The sequence below is a fragment of the Asparagus officinalis genome, chromosome 3 (assembly GCF_001876935.1).
Source record: "Asparagus officinalis chromosome 3, Aspof.V1, whole genome shotgun sequence".
In the NCBI taxonomy this organism is placed as follows: domain Eukaryota; kingdom Viridiplantae; phylum Streptophyta; class Magnoliopsida; order Asparagales; family Asparagaceae; genus Asparagus; species Asparagus officinalis.
Genome location: NC_033796.1, coordinates 23,577,879 through 23,594,886, shown reverse-complemented (window position 1 = coordinate 23,594,886; position 17,008 = coordinate 23,577,879).

The window sequence follows — 17,008 nt, the reverse complement described above, 5'->3', positions numbered from 1 at the left end:
AACGAAGGGAAAGCACCATCGTTGATGGGTTACTAATTACCCACCATTAGAACTCTTACGATGATATTTAACCATCATTAATTGGTCTTCAACGATGGGGTTGTCACCCGTTATTATACAGCAACAACGGGAATGAGAAACCATCATTTAAAGTAATAACGGGAAATATCCCCGTAACTAATGGTAACGACGGAAAAATATTACTGTCACTGATGGTAACGACGGGGAAAAATCCCCGTCACTGATGGTAATGATGGGGAAAATTCCCCATTACTGATGGTAATGACGGGAAATATCCCCGTCACTGATGGTAACGATGGAAAATATCCCCGTCACTGATGGTAATGATGGTGATAATTACCGTCGCAGATATGAACGATATTAATATATTCCGTCATTATAGACTATATAACGACGGGTATTATAACCTTCGTGACCCTTTAGCGAAGAAAGCTTCAACAACGGGCGACGAAGGGATTTTTCCGGTCGTTAGCATACAATAACGAAAATTTTTAACTCTTTAACAAAGGGAAATCCCTTCGTTATAGACGTAATTTCTTGTAGTGTTCATCTTGAACTCTAAAAGAGTGTTGCATATTAGCTTTAAAATATAATACTTTTATGGTGTTATATGGATGTTTGCTTGGTTTACTTAATATTCTCTTATTTTTCCAGTAAGTTGTATCTTTAGGTTGATATATATTATTGATGTAATTTATGATGACATGCATATCTCATCTATAAATTTGAGATAAATATAAGGTGAATTTTATTTTTAGTGGCCTTTAATAAGAATTTTAGTAATAATATATATTACCTCCATATTTAGAGATCTTAAAATCTAATAGTGTTATTATATCATTATCTTTGAACGTGTCTTTAAGAATTGATCCTTCATTAGTAGTCACACCCCTAAATAAAGTCAAACGCAGGGTCGTGATACTATATAGGAAAAAGAAAAAGAGTGATTTTATATTGTTTTGCTTACGCAGAGTTATGACATAGTAATTTTTCTTTTTTCTTCCATAAAGAATGTTTTTTTGATTGGAACAAAGTTGTTCAATATATTCTTTAGGGGGGATTCAGTCGGTGCTTCTTTAATAAATATAACTTATGTTAGTGTTAATTGAAGTGATTCATGGACGTTTCGAATTCTATTTAAAATGAAAACTTCTGTATTCTTTTGAAGGATATCTCTAAATTTTCTAATAGTTCTTCATACATAAGTCTTTATAACTTTTTACCCTATAAATATTATTAATATTAGATATCAATATTTATAAATTATAATCAATTAACGTTAAGCTATTATATTATAGTCTTTTATTATTAATATTATAAATTATATTATAACTTTAATTTATACAATAAAATTATTTTTTAATTTATCATATATCTTTAAAAAAATTATTCTTTGACTAGATATTTTTAAGCTGTTATTATTTTTTTACCAACATCAACTTGACAATTTTTAGATTCTAAAAAAGGATAGTAAATCTTAAATTATAAGTTGCATTTATATATCTTAATGAAAAAATATCAAACAATTACTATTTTCTTTGCCAAGTTTTAAAATTTAAGCTTTTTATTTTGTGTAATTTTAAACTTTTGAGAGTATTTTGTCTAATTTTTAAAACTTTTTGTTTTTTTATAATACTTCATGTAATAAACTAATACCACGGAGCCGTTTCATATATTTTATTAATCTTATTTAAATTATTGAGCTATAGATAGTTCATGGTGTATTAGGATAGAATATAACTATGATTAGATAGATTATAATTTAAATTAAATATTTAAAATAGTACAGGGTAATTTTGACTATGAAAAGCTTTTCCCGAACTCATGTTTTTAAAGGGAGTATGATTTTTATTTTTCTATTTTTTTATAATTTTGAGAATGATTTTTGTCTCTTTAATTTGTTTGGTAGCTAGATTTTGTAAATATCTCATCCACACTATGTACATTTGTAGGTCTACGCTTGGGACATATATTATTTGTCCCATTAACTTGTTTGGTTTTTACATATAGACTCTTCATTTTGTAGACATTTGTAAATTTGGTATTTAATAATTTTATTTAGATTTATATTTCAATTTAAACTGCATCCTTATCTTCATATTATGTATATCCAATAATAATTCATCAATTTATTAACTTACTCTTACTTAATGGATTCATATTTAAATTCTAAAGGTATTTTTGTCTACTGAAAGATTTTTTCGAACTCGTGTTTTTAAAGAGAGTGTGATATGATATGAAAATTTGTTTATCCTACGTAATAAGTTGGGAAACTTGCTTCTAGCCCTCTTAGAATTTGAAAACCATGTCTTCCCTTGTTTGAGCTCTGCCCTCCGACTCAACTCCCAACAAACCCTCTCCCAGCCTCACCCACCGATCGATCAACCGCCCGTCACGAATCCGCTATGTTGCCACCTCCGAGCCCCTCTCCTCCCTACTTCTGTAGAAGATCCCCGAGTTATAATTCACCTGTTGGATGAAAATTAACCTAAGTTCCTTTTAACTCCTCTAGAACTGCACGGAATTAGATTCTGCAACTTAATGCTTCCAGCCAAATGAGTTGCTGATTAAAAGTATACTACAATTATTGATCCACAAAAGATCAAGAAAGATAGATAATTATGTAAGAGTACCCTTTGGTCCAGTTCAAATTTCACAAAAGCACAGGTAATACTGTTTCTCGTCGCCTTTGATGGTCCTTTGTAAAGTTCCACTATCCTCGACCCTTGCGAAATATTGGTTTAGATTTAAACTCCCATCGCCATTGAAGAGAAATTTGATTATCTAAACGTATTCATCTCATTATGCGTGAGGTGTTCAAGGAAGTGATTACTGCAATCGATAACATGTCAATGAACCCTCACGCAGCGTGTTCTCCGGATCTTGTGTCGAAAGAAGGCAAGAAGAAATTACAGCAAATAAAATAAACTTGCAAGAAAAAAAATAAAAGAGAGAACACCAAAATTTTAACGAGGTTCGGCAAGCGTGCCCACGTCCTCAAGAGCAACACTATAATTTCTTTGATTATTAAAGAAGATTACAAGCTTGCAAAAGAGATGGTCTCAATCTCCCTGAGATCTCACTAAAAAAGAACTATCTTTTTATTTCTCAAGGCGCGAGATTTTTCTTTGAAAAATCGCCGCTCAAGGCACTGTAAAAATCGCCGCCAAAATCTCTACAGGAACCTCTCTACCAAAGTCACGTTTAAGTGGCAGCTAGGGTTCCCTATTTATAGGGAAACCCTATGTCAAAAAACAAGTTATGAATCTATCTTTTCTGCAAGTTCGTCTGACATGCGGTTTCGCCTGAACACTCAAAGCTCGCCTGACTTGTGAAGTCTGTCGGAACACACAAGTTCGCCTAACTAATGTTTGCCTGAACATAGTCACGTTCGTCTGACTTACAAGTTCGCCTGATCTTGGAGTTCTATTGCATTTAGGGTTCGCGTGAGCTCAGCTTCGCTTGAGCATTTAGAGTTCGCCTGCACTTAGGGTTCGCCTAAACTCAGCTTCATCTGTGATCCCAGTTCGCCTGAACTTAGCTTCGAGCTTCACCTGAACTTCCAAGTTCGCTTGATTTCTTAACATAGAGAAATCTTTGCTTTGTGTGTTTATTCTAAGGTTTGAGTCTACACTCCCAAAACCAACAATCTCCCACTTGGAGATCAAACCGTCATCAACAAGCTCTCTTAATAAGCATCTTCTCATTCATGGAGAATTTAATATCTTTCTCATAGTGTGACCCCGCCCTCATCTTCTACGCGTGAAGGCTAGCTGAAGTTGCGTACAACTCCAGTTTCTGAATGGTCACTGCATTTGTCAACATATCTGCAGGATTTTAGCTCCCCAAAATCTTCTCTAAAAGTAACTTCTCATCCTCTATCAGCGAGCGTATGAAGTGGTAACGCACGTCAATGTGCTTCGTTCTGACATGAAATACTGTGTTCTTAGCAAGGTGTATAGCACTCTGGCTATCACAATAAAGAATTCCATTCCCCCGCTTCAGACCCAACTCTTTCAGACACCAAGTTAACCAAATCATATCATTGCTGGCTTCAGTCACTGCGACATACTCTGCCTCAGTCATGGACAAAGTCACTATCTTCTGCAAATGTGAGACCCAGCTCACTGCTGTCGACCTTAAGGTATAAACATACCCCGTGGTGCTTCACCTCGTATCATGATCACTGACGAAATTTGTATCCACGTATCTCTGCAGTACCAATTCTTTTTCCCAAAACACAGTGGCATATCCGTAGTCCCTCTCAAGTATCTCAGGATCCAGTTCACGGCCTCCCAATGCTGCTTCCCTGAGTTATTTGTAAACATGCTCACAACTCCCACTACATGGACGATATCCGGCCTCATGCAAACCATTGCATACATCAGACTACCAATGGCTAATGAATATGACATTTTCTCATGTGCTCATCCTCTGCATCAATCTTAGGCAATTGTTCCTCAGATAACTTGAATTGACTTCTAAGGGGCGTGCTAACGGCCTTAGAATTCTGCATGTTGAATCTCTGAAGTAACTTCACAATGTATTCAGCTTGACTCAACTTCAACGTCCCTTCAGCCACATTCCGACTGATTCACATACGAAGAATCTGCTTGGCTATACCCAAATCTTTCATAACAAACTCATTTGTCAAATGCTTCTTCGACTTGTTTATCTCCTGTAAACACGGTCCTGTAACTAACATGTTATCTACATACAACAATAACACGATATAGTTAAACTCGAATCTTTTGAAGTAGCAGCAATGATCTGAGTTACACTTTCCATAGTCATTGATCTGCATGAAGTTATCGAACTTCTTATACCACTTCTTAGAACCTGTTTCAAACCGTATAAGCACTTCTTGAGCCTACACACCATCTCTTCCTTTCTTCCTCAATGAAGCTAACATGTTGATTCGTATAGATTTCTTTATCCAAGTCACTATGAAGAAATGCAACCTTTACATCCAACTGCTCAAGGTAGAGATTTTCAGCAGCTACTAAGCTTAACACCACTCTGATGGTTGTAAGCTTCACAATAGGAGAAATTATCTCTGTATAATCCACTCCTTCCCGCTGTTGGAATCCTTTCATGACTAATCTGGCCTTATACTTCTTGCTTTCATCACTCTTCTGCTTGACCCGGTAGACGCACTTGTTATGTAAGTCTTTCTTCTGTGTAGGTAGTTGGGCTAACTCTTGTTATGTAAGTCTTTCTTCTGTGTAGGTAGTTGGGCTAACTCCCATGTCTCATTTGAGTGGAGAGAATCCATCTCTTCTTGCATCGCCTACTCCCACTGCTGAGATTCACTATCTTGCATTGTCTCCTCATAACACTCTTATTCTCCGCTATCTGTCAAAAGCAAATAATTTAGTGACGAAAGATATCTGGAATTTGGTTTGGGTACCCTGGATGTCCTCCTAAGCTTCACGCCCTAGGTGCTAGTCTCTGCACCTGGAGTCTCCTTCGTTCTTCGGTCAGGGCTGACATTGTCTCCCTATCTGGAAGTTCCTCCATATCCATGTACTCGGATCCACCTGCATCCTTAGTGCTACTCCCACTGCTTTGGTTATCCTTGGCATTATCTCTGTCCTTGTACATCACTTCTTCATTGAATATGACGTCTTGGTTCCTAATGATTTTCCTATTTTTCTCATCCCATAGACGACATCCGAACTCATCCATACCGTATCCAATGAATGTACACTTCTGTGACTTAGCTTCTAGCTTGTCCTTGACATGGTCAATAATATGAACATATGCCACGCAACTAAAGACTCTCAAGTGTAAGAAATTAACCTTCTTGCCACTCCAAACCTCTTCTAGATTTCCAAAGTCTAGTGAGACTGAAGGCCCATGATTAATTAAGTACGTTGCTGTATGCACCGCATCCGTCCATAATGTTTTTGGTAGACCTGCATGTAGACGCATACTCCTCGCATGCTCTGTCAACGTTCTGTTCATTCTCTCTGCAACGCCATTCTGTTGCAGTGTTGTAATAATTCTAAGTTTTTGGCTATATATAAGTAAAAGGACTTTTATGTAAAATTTATTAAGGGTTTTATTAGCAAAAAAGGCCCTTATAAATAGTGAAAACCCTACCCAACTCTTTCTATTCTTTCCCGTCAGCCTCTTCCCTTCTTCCTCCCATCATTGTTTTGTCGCACAAAACAAAAAAAAATTGTTTGGATCTGTTTTGAAGGAGAGTAGGTCAGGATTGTTACACAAATATCAGAGGTATTACTTCTATCTTTAGTAATTACTTTATGTGGCAAAATTTTTTGTATTAGATTATTTAGATCTTATTTCAGATGATGAATAGTTCGTAGTGGAGCAGTACTCATTTTAGATCAAATTCATATACCTCGTTGTCCTCGTGTGTTTAGTAGAATAAGGTATTTATTTAGTTTGTTTGGTTAGGAACAATAGGTCTTTGTCTTCTCTGTTAAAAGAAAAGAAGCAACTAGGTTAGTAAATTATTAGATAATATAGTTCTAGACTTATAAAGATTTATGTAAATTAATTAATAGGATACTTTTTATTGATGATTGCTTGTATTTATCCTATAGAGGTTCCTATAGGCTCCTCAGAAGCGTCGTGCATGAGAGTTAAAGTTTGGTTTGTCATTCGAATTAAGGTAAGTGGTGAATTTGTACATTATTTGCTGTGTATTTTCATATAAAATTACATTGACTATATGTAAGTTTGTTTCTTATGGATTATACCCTTTATATGGTTGCTTGCATACTAATTGTTGATTGGATGAATGCACGTGGTTATTTGGTATAAGCCTATGCTTATTTTCTTTGTCAATTGTTATGTCTTTTCGTATAGTAGTAGGTTGAGATGCATATGTGGTTGATTAATTTCAGTATTGATTGGCCTTTGGCATTTCTGTATAATATACTTGGTTATATGAACTTTGTTCAATTTTCTTTTAAACATATGCATCTCAAGTCAATATACTGATATATGACGGATATAAGCAAGTTATTAAAACAGGACTCAATGTGCCTCTATAAGGTTTTGTTTTAACGCTAAGAGCCCAAATATGGGTCTCACCGTTCCGAAACCACGGTCTTAATAATTATGGGGTTTACCGAGTCAACTGGAGTACGAAGTGTTGACTGCATTGAGACGTAGCCTGCTTATTTCTAATTCATGACTTATAAGTTTTCTTAAATATTTGCATCAAGTACTAGAGTTCATTGATGATTCTCTATCATTTTTATATTTTGTTTATCTCTTTTACAAATATTTTTCTTTTGCAAAACCAGTGAAATGGATGAATTTATCCACTTATTGAGTTGTGAACTCATTGTGTTATTTTTCATTCTTTTCAGAGACTCAGAATTAGGTAGAATTGAGGATTATTAAAATTCTTAGAACGGAGCAAGGAATAAATTTCAAGATTGATATTGTCTCCTAGATGAAGGTTAAATGAAGTCTTGAGTTTAGTTGATGAATTAAGAGTTTTGTGATAATGCGATTATTTCCTTTAGGTCAAGTTTTATTTCAATTTGAGGAAATGTTTATTTATTTCGAGTTAATTGGATTAATGTTGACTTTTGGGATTATAAAGAGAATATTTATTGTTATTTTTAGTTCAATGAAGAGATTACTATAACGGTCTTTCAATGAATATGTATTTTTGGAGGATTTCTTATAAGTTTAGTCTGGCTCCAATATTTTCTTTTAGGTACGAAAATTGTGGTCGTGACAGATTGGTATCAGAGCTTAGGCTGTAGGTCCTAGTTGATTTTGGAGATTGTTAAGTAATGAAAGAAAAATATATTGGATTTTGATGCGTAGAAATGAACGTTGATGTTTCATTTTGAAGTGTGATCGAGGACAACATGAACACTATCAGATCAAATTTTAGGTATAGGAGTGTATAAGCTTAGAACCATGGATCACGTAATCTCTTTAAGTTTTGTTGTCGTAAAAATAAAAGGCTTAGTCTGGGTAGTTTAAGGTATGTCCAGTGTATGTATTTCATGAAAATATTATTTGATTACTTATGCTTGTGATAATGAATATGTTATGAATTGATTTAATAATAATTAATACAATGAATATTTTGTACTAAACATATTTATTTTTGGTAATGTTAGATTGAGATGGCTCGTGGCAAGAGAGGTTCTAGTGTTGCAGTAAGGCGCTCTTCTCTTAGACTTGGTGCTAATGCAGGGGTTACGCTACCTTCGAGTATACCCCAATCGAGTAGGCGTCCCCGGACTGGGGTTGGTGGAAATGATGATGCAGGTCGATAAAACATCGAGACCCCTAATGTTACAAATGAGGCTCCTGATAAGAATGTTACGGGAAGATCAGGACCCAGAACTCGTGGGGGTATGGCTACTCGAACTGCTAGGATTGCGAGGGGGATTACTGGAGCTCAGTGGGGTGTGTTGAAGGACTCGCTAGTTTTATTGAATGTAAAGTGGTTTCATGGAGAGGCAAATGAAGATCCTTGAAAAGCAGTCAGAGGCAACTGAGAAGCTAAGCGAAGCACTAAATACACAAAAGAAGACTAAATCTATTGGCTGTGACTTTGAAAAGTTTAAAAAGATGTCTCCACCATCTTTTCAGGGAGGTTCTAATCCAACGATGGCACAGGAATGGCTGAAGAAAATGGAGAAGTAATTCAGATCCTTGGGATGTTCATATTGGCCTTCTTGTTTTGATGATGATTTACAAACAATTTACATCTAATGTTGTTTGTCTAGTATTTGAGTTTTGTATTTATTCTAGGCAAACAACAAGTTGGAAGATGGATGGAATCAAGCTTTCACAATCATATCCAATGGAGGTTGGCGGAATTGTGGAGTGAAGCTACGTACATTCAAGTTAAAGATACAAGTTCAAGCTTCATCCGCAAGATTACCACGTCAAGCTATTGAAGTTCAAGATCAAGCTTAGGTAATTTTGTTTAGGAGTGTATATTATGTGTGTTAGTACCTTAAGCTCAATCATATACACACATACATGTTTTGGTTTTGTATATATATAGTTATATATATATACATATATGTGTTGGTTTGATAGTTTTCAAGTTTTAATATGAAACAATTTAATATAATTAGAAAACATATTTTTGTTTCATACTTATATGCATATATATGATTTCATCAATATCAATTTTATTTAGTTCAATGAAATCATGTTTTAGTGCATTATATGTGTATTTTGATAAAATACTACATTCATTGTTTATAGACTTCATAACAATAGTTTACATCTTTCTTCAAGTCTATAAAATCATTTTGTAAAGTTTTAAAATATGGTTTAGGCAAAATGTCGAAATTCATATGTTTACATTTCTATGTTTTGGACCTCCTTACAAAATGATGATATTTTACATTTGGAAAGTCCTTTTTAAAAACCAGTTTCCGTAGCATGTTTATTATCATGTCTATAATCATTTTCCAAAGTTTTATATTTTTTTAAATTTATTTGATATTTTAAAACCCTATTTTATGTTGACATGTACTGTTTAAAACAGGTTGTGTGCATGTCTTGAGTCGACTCATGAACAATATTGAGTCGACTCATAAACTGTTGTGTAGTTTACATTTTATTTCTTATGAGTCGACTCATAAACATCATGAGTCGACCCAGACAGGTTGAGTCGACTCATGCCTGTCATAAGTCGACTCACAAACTGTGCTGGAAAGTGTGTTTTGTTTCTGCTGAGTCGACCCATGACTTCATGAGTCGACCCATGTATGATGAGTCGACTCATGAATTTTATGAGTCGACTCATATAAGTTGTTTTTATCCTGTAACGGCTAGTTATGAGTCGACTCATGAAAAGTGACGAGTCGACCCATAACACTGTAACGATTATATTTGTACAGAATCAGATTTATGATTCTTGGGTTTTTTGGTCTTTTCCTTTGGGGTTTTTGGCTGAGGTTTTGGGTGGCTATATAAACCCCCTTTGCTCTCATTTTTCAGTTTAACCAAGAGAAAAGTTTTAAAGAGTTTTACAAGTTTGTTTAAGGGTTTCTAAGTGTGTTTAAGAGTTTGGTTTGTGAAGATAATTTCACAAGGGCTTAAGGAGATAATCTTTGGTGTTTGAGCTTCAAATCATCTCTCTCTCACTCTTGTCATTTATTAAAGAAGTTTTCTAAACTCAATCTAGCTTTACATTTTATTGTTTGATTATCATTTTACTAAGCTAGTGTTTATATTGAGTTTAGTTGATTTTATTTATCTCTTTGTACACACACAACCATTGAGCTTATTGTATTTGCATACATTGTATAATTGGGTTGTGGGGTTGTGTGACTTAGAGTGTGAGCCTACATTGTGTTCTTATCTATTATAGAGAACAAATTTATATTTGTGTGTTTAAATTGTAAAGTTCATTTTGTAATACACTTGTACACCGAGAGGAGTGTGTGGTGAGGACGTAGTCGATACCGAGAGGAGTGGCGTCGGTGGCCTAGTGAGAGGTGATAATTCCAAGCACTTGAGGGAGGCGATACGTGAGGACCAACACTTGAGGTTGTAGCTTGTGTATGTACTTTGTGAGGATTTGTGAGAGTTTTTGGTTGACTTGATAACCGAGTGTGTAGAGTTTTCGGTTAGCTAGAAAATCGTATTGTGAGGTGTAAATATTTTTCGGGTAAGCGTAGAAAACCCGGTGTGATAGTGGAGATCTCCTCGAGGTGAGGAGCGGGGACGTAGGTTGTGGGGACCGAACCTCGTGAACATATCGTTTGTTTGTGATTGCATTGGCGTACTTATTTTTGTGTTTATCATTATATCGCCTTTGTCAATTGCTCATTGTTTATATTGCCTACTATCTCATTTATCTTGTTTTGTTTCCCCTTGTGTTTGTTTTATATCCTTGCATAGTTATCTTGTTACATATCATATTTGCTAGGATATTTGTTAGTAAGTTTTAATTGGCATAAAATCGGATTAGATTAGCATAAACCCTATTCACCCCCCCCCCTCTAGGGTTCTTTCATAGCATCCTTAGGGTCTAACAGTTCAGAGGAGCACAAAGTTTATTTATGCTACCTTTATGCTAGAGGGAGATGCAGAGATCTAGTGGGAAACTAAGGAGACCAGTTTATCATTTGAGGGGGAGTATATTCCATGGAGTAGGTTTGTTAAATGATCCAGGGAGAAATATTTTCCTTTGTATGTTCGATCTCGCAAGAAGAGGGAACTTATGGATTTGCAGTAGGGTGACATGACAATGGAACAATATGAAGCTGAATTTAATGAGTTATCTCGATACGCACCTGAGCTAGTCGCAGAAGAATTGATAAGATAGAGACATTTGAGAATGAGTTGAGGACAGAAATTCATCAGAAGGTTATAATGGTCATGTCAAAGACTTTTGAGGAGGCAGTGGATTGAGTAAAAAGGGCTGAAAAAAAGTAAGGGAGAAAAGATTATTGATGAACCAAACAAAAACTGGGACCAGAAGAAGCGGATCAGGGATGAGAATAATCAGAAAGATAAGTTAGCTTTTAGGCCTTTTAAGAAGCTAGCATTTCGAGGGTCAGGAGCTCCAATGCAGAGATCGGGGCAATTTGTGTAGAGGACGTACAAGTCCTCCTATTCAGAGACATGATAGACAATGTTATAAATGCGAAAAAAAATCACAAAAGTCGTGTTTGTTCTTTATTCCGAGGTTGTTTTGAGTGTGGCCAACATGGCCATATTATGAGAGATTGTCTAGCAAAGAAGGGACCCAAGACCGATGATCAGAAAGTGAAACCTACACCTGGTGATGGTCAGAAATTTAAGGCATAAGGGAGAGTATTTGCCTTGACGAAGCAGGATGCTCTTACATCTAATTCCGTTGTTATAGGTGCACTTATTATTTCCTCTCAGCTCGCACATGTGTTATTTGATTCTGGTTCTTCTCATTCATTTATATCTCATATATTTGCTAGTAAGTTAGGTAGAACTCCAAAAATTTTAGAATTTGAACTATCAGTTTTTACCCCATCCGACGATTGTATGATCACTGATCGCATCTTTAAGGGATGTAAGGTAGTAGTGGGAGATCGAACCATGCCTGCGAATCTTCTGTTACTTGATTTTCATGATTTTGATGTTATTCTTGGTATGGATTGGCTCTCTACTTATCATACATCTCTAGTTGTTTTCATAAGCGAGTTTAATTCAGAATTCCTGGGGAGTTCGAGTTTTGTTTTGAGGGGACGGGTGTTAATGTACCTCCATGTATTATTTCAGCTATGCAAGCTTATAGACTTCTAAGAAAAGGTTGTCAGGGTTATCTTGCTAGTGTAGTTTGTACCGAGAAGAAGGAAGTCATTTTGAATAAAATTCCAATTGTCCGAGAATACCCTGAAGTTTTTCCTGAAGACTTGTCAGGACTACCACCTGACAGGGAGATTGAGTTCGCTATTTATTTGATTCCAGAAACAAGGCCAATCTCAAAAGCACCTTATCGAATAGCACCAACAGAAATGAGAGAGTTGAAGACTCAATTGTAGAAGCTGTTAGATAAGGGGTTCATCAGGCCGAGTGTATCTCCTTAGGGTGCTCCAGTACTTTTTGTGAAGAAGAAAGATGGGAGCATGAGATTATGTATAGATTACCGAGAATTGAACACGGTGACCGTGAAGAACAAATATCTTTTGCCTCGGATTGATTAAAGGTCGCACAGGTGTTCTTGAAGATTGACATTCGGTCTGGTTATCATTGAAAGCACCCTAGAGGGAGGGTGAATAAGGTTTATGCTAATATAATCCGATATTAATGCTAATTAAAAACTTATTAACAATTTTATCCTAGCAAGTATGATATACAATAAGTATATGTAAGGATAAGCAATTAATACAAGGGTGAAATAAACATAAACAAGATAAACAAGATAGTGGACAATATAAACAAAGAGCAATTGACAAAGGCGATATAAGATGAACACAAAAATAAGTGCGCCAATGACAAACAAAAATAAGCGATATGATCACGGAGTTCACTCAACCACTTGACCTACGTCTCCGCTCCTCACCTCGAGGAGATCTCCACTATCACAATCGGGTTTTCTACGCTCACCCGAATACATTTACACCTCACAACTCGGGTTTCTAGTTCACCGAAAACTTTATAACTTACACACTTGTAATCACACTCTACACCCTCTAAGTGTTGGCCTAGCCCGCGTCACCTTCCCCAAGTGTTCGTAATTACAATCTCTCACTAGGTTTTACTACCGACCACACTCCTCTTGGATCCGACATTGTCTCTCACCACACACTCCTCTCGATGTACAAGTATGATACAACGTGTAGCTCACAATAAAGCTCAAATACAAGATTTTGTTCTCTACAATAGATGAGAACACAATATAAGCTCACGCTCATAATATCGCAATCCCACAACCCAATATATGATGTATGTGTAATGACCATAAAATTTAATACTAGATAAAATAGTTTTCTTTTATTTTTAAATATTTAATTATTATTTTTAGAAGAGTATTTATATTTTTGTTAATTTTTTTATAATTTTCTATGATTTAAAATCCAAATTTTATATTTATATAAATGATTTTAATATTACGTGGCGGTAGCCCCTGATAGTAAGGTGTGGCCTCTCGTAATGGGAGAGTTTCTACTCTAAATGTTGATTCTATGTGATTGGAAGTGCTTGAATTCTTGACCGAGTTCCTGATACTGAATTGACCTATCCAAATAAAAAAGATGAGATAGAATGCTAATGTATTAAGAGATCTGGGGATGATTTTTCGTGTGATGCAACAAAATGATTTTTTTGTTGGCGTTAGGTGTTGAGAGCACGAAGAAGATTTAAGATGACAGAAAATCACCAAGTAGTTGCCTCACGCGAAAAACACACCTAACCACCTTTAGTCAGCCTCATGCTCACGCAATCACTAGGTCATGATTGGTTACGCGTGTTTAATTTGAAGGGGAAACTTGGAAAACTATGACACTGTAGGCCTGCATGTAACTTGTTGAATTTTTCTCCCTTTTGTTGCATCTTCAAGAACAAGAATATGAAGTAACGTGTCAATCACATAACTTCCCAAACAAACATCCAACCAAAACAAGAATATTAACTCTATGTTCGGGGTCGAGCTTCTTTCAACAAGGGGAGACTGATGTAGGATGCTTAACAGAAAATTTAATGGATGATTCAGACATTCACGAGCTAAATACAAATTTATACTTCCACAAAAAAATAATCATATCTTTCAATCCGGAATACGGATTCTGACATATTATATATGTAAATCGTCTCTCTCGACGAGACGGAGCCAACCAGATTATTAGATTTTTACAATCTCATCACCTATACCCAGATTTGGTTGAAATCCGAAAATAATCAGCCTTTAGTTTATTTTTAGTAATAAAATTGGAGTCTTTTAGATTAGGAAATAAATTCAATTTTAGAGTCAAATTAGATTAGGAAAAAAAATCAATTTTGATTCATGATTTGTTTCCTCTATTATAGGAAATCTTTTTTAGGATAGAACTTGATACTTTCTATTTTTGTAATTCTAGTTTTAGTAGGAGTCTTATTTGTTTTATCTATTTAAGAAGAGTCATGTAATCCCAAAGGAGAATAACTTTTCATCAATAAAATTTCTCTTTTTTAATATTTTCTTCGTGGATTCGAAGATCGTTTTTATGGATTCAGATAACACCATTGGTGGATTCCGAGGTTATCACTTTCGCGCTGCGTCAATTGGTATCAGAGCCTTGTTCCTCCGATCCAATGGCAGGTGATGACGCCCATATTTCTTGAACTGAGTTCGACGTGCTGAAGACTAATTTTAATCAGATGAAGACTACTTTAGAGCGACTTGCGTTGATAGTAGAGCGTCTGAACACGATAGGAGTTCAAAATCGTGTTGATGATCGCCAACGACGTGATCTGACTCCATATGATAAATTGAACAACGACAATGATCTTAAGCAAGACATTAGAGTTGGGAAGAGAAGTGAAGAAGCAATAAAGAAAGAAGAACCACCTCCAGAGCATAATATCTTTCGTACGAGATGCACCGTGATGCAAAAGGTATGTAATGTTATTATTGACAGTCACAATGGAAGGAATCTTGACTCTCGGCGTATGGTGAATAAGTTAGGTTTGAAGACAGAAACACCCATCTCTCATTAAGATCGACTGGATTCACAAGGCTAATGATGTGCAGAACGATGAAGTGTGTTGGGTATCTTTTTCTATTGGTCAAACTTATTTTGATGAGGTTTTGTGTGATGTTGTCGAGATCGATACTTGTCATATGCTTTTAGGTAGGCCATGGCAATTCAATAATGGAGCTACCCATAAGAGCAGAGACAATGTTTATATCTTCAAGAAAGATGAGCGACGAATTGTGCTTAAGCCTCTTACAGAAAAGGAGCCATCTAAGATAAAGACTCCTGAGAAGAAGGAACTCTTGGTGACAAACAACAATGCTTTAACAAAAAACTTGTAGCAATCTGAAGAGGTCTGTGACTTGGTTGTAACTGAAAAAGAAGAACATGCCTCTATCGAAATTCCTCCTAAGGTGCAAACACTCGATATGCATGAGATGCATGATGGTGATATGATAGTGAAGATCGAAATTCCTCCTAAGGTGCAAACACTCGATATGCATGAGATGCATGATGGTGATATGATAGTGAAGATGTATGATATGCATGATAACTCGATATGCATGAGATGCATGATGGTGATATGATAGTGAAGATGTATGATATGCATGATATTCTTAAATTGGTTGAGAGTGATATTGCACATATTGATGTTGTCCCGATAAAGGAAAATGATAAAATAGAGAGTGAGGCAATTGATAGTATGTGTGAATTGCTTGGTGGAGGGATCAAGGCAAAGAAGATGAAAGAATTATGTATAGAGTATGAGGGAGAAAATTCTTTTTTGGAAGCAATGATCATCAATAATTTCAACAACAATGAGATGATACCGACGACACTAGAATATAGGAAGCAACAGGGAATATATTTAGAAGAGTTTTTTATGCCAACTACAGAGCCACATGTTGCCAATTACATACACATGTCATGGAAAAGATTTATACACAAGTTTAATACAAAAGAAGTCCTACCTAAAGAGGCAAAACAACAAATGAAGAAAATCAATGCTAAGTACAAGGCAGATGCTGATCGTTGTAAGAGAAGAAAATTATCTATCAATGAAGCTACTATTCTACCAAATATAAGCTCGGGGCCGAGCTTCTTTTAACAAGGGGAGGCTGATGTAGGACGCTTAACAGAAAATTTAATGGATGATTCGGACATTCACGAGCTAAATATAAATTTATACTTTCGCAAAGAAATAATCATATCTTTCAATCCGGAAGGCGGATTCTGACATATTATATATGTAAATCACCTCTCTCGACGAGACGGAGCCAACCAGATTATTAGATTTTTATAATCTTATCAGTTATACTCATATTTGACTGAAATTCGAAAATAATCAGCCTTTAGTTTATTTTTAGTAATAAAGTTGGAGTCTTTTAGATTAGGAAATAAATTTAATTTTAGAGTTAAATTAGATTAGAAAATAAAATAAATTTTGATTCATGATTTGTTTCCTCTATTATAGAGAGTCTTTTTTAGGATAGAACTTGATACTTTCTATTTTTGTAATTCTAGTTTTAGTAGGAGTCTTATTTGTTTTATCTATTTAAGAGGAGTCATGTAACCCCAAAGGAGAATAACTTTTCATCAATAAAATTTCTCTTTTTTAATATTTTTTCGTGGATTCGAAGATCATTTTTATGGATTCAGAGAACACCCTTGGTAGATTCCGAGGTTATCACTTTCGCGCTGCGTCAACCCCCACAAAAAAAAACAAAAACAAAAGAAACCACCCAACCACCCACCCCACCCACCCCAAAAAAAAGAAAAAGAAAAAAAGAAAAAAAAAGAATCTGTGAGAGCTGGGCAGAAGCAAGTAGAGCCGATGCGGCTCTCGATAATGTTGTGATAGATGA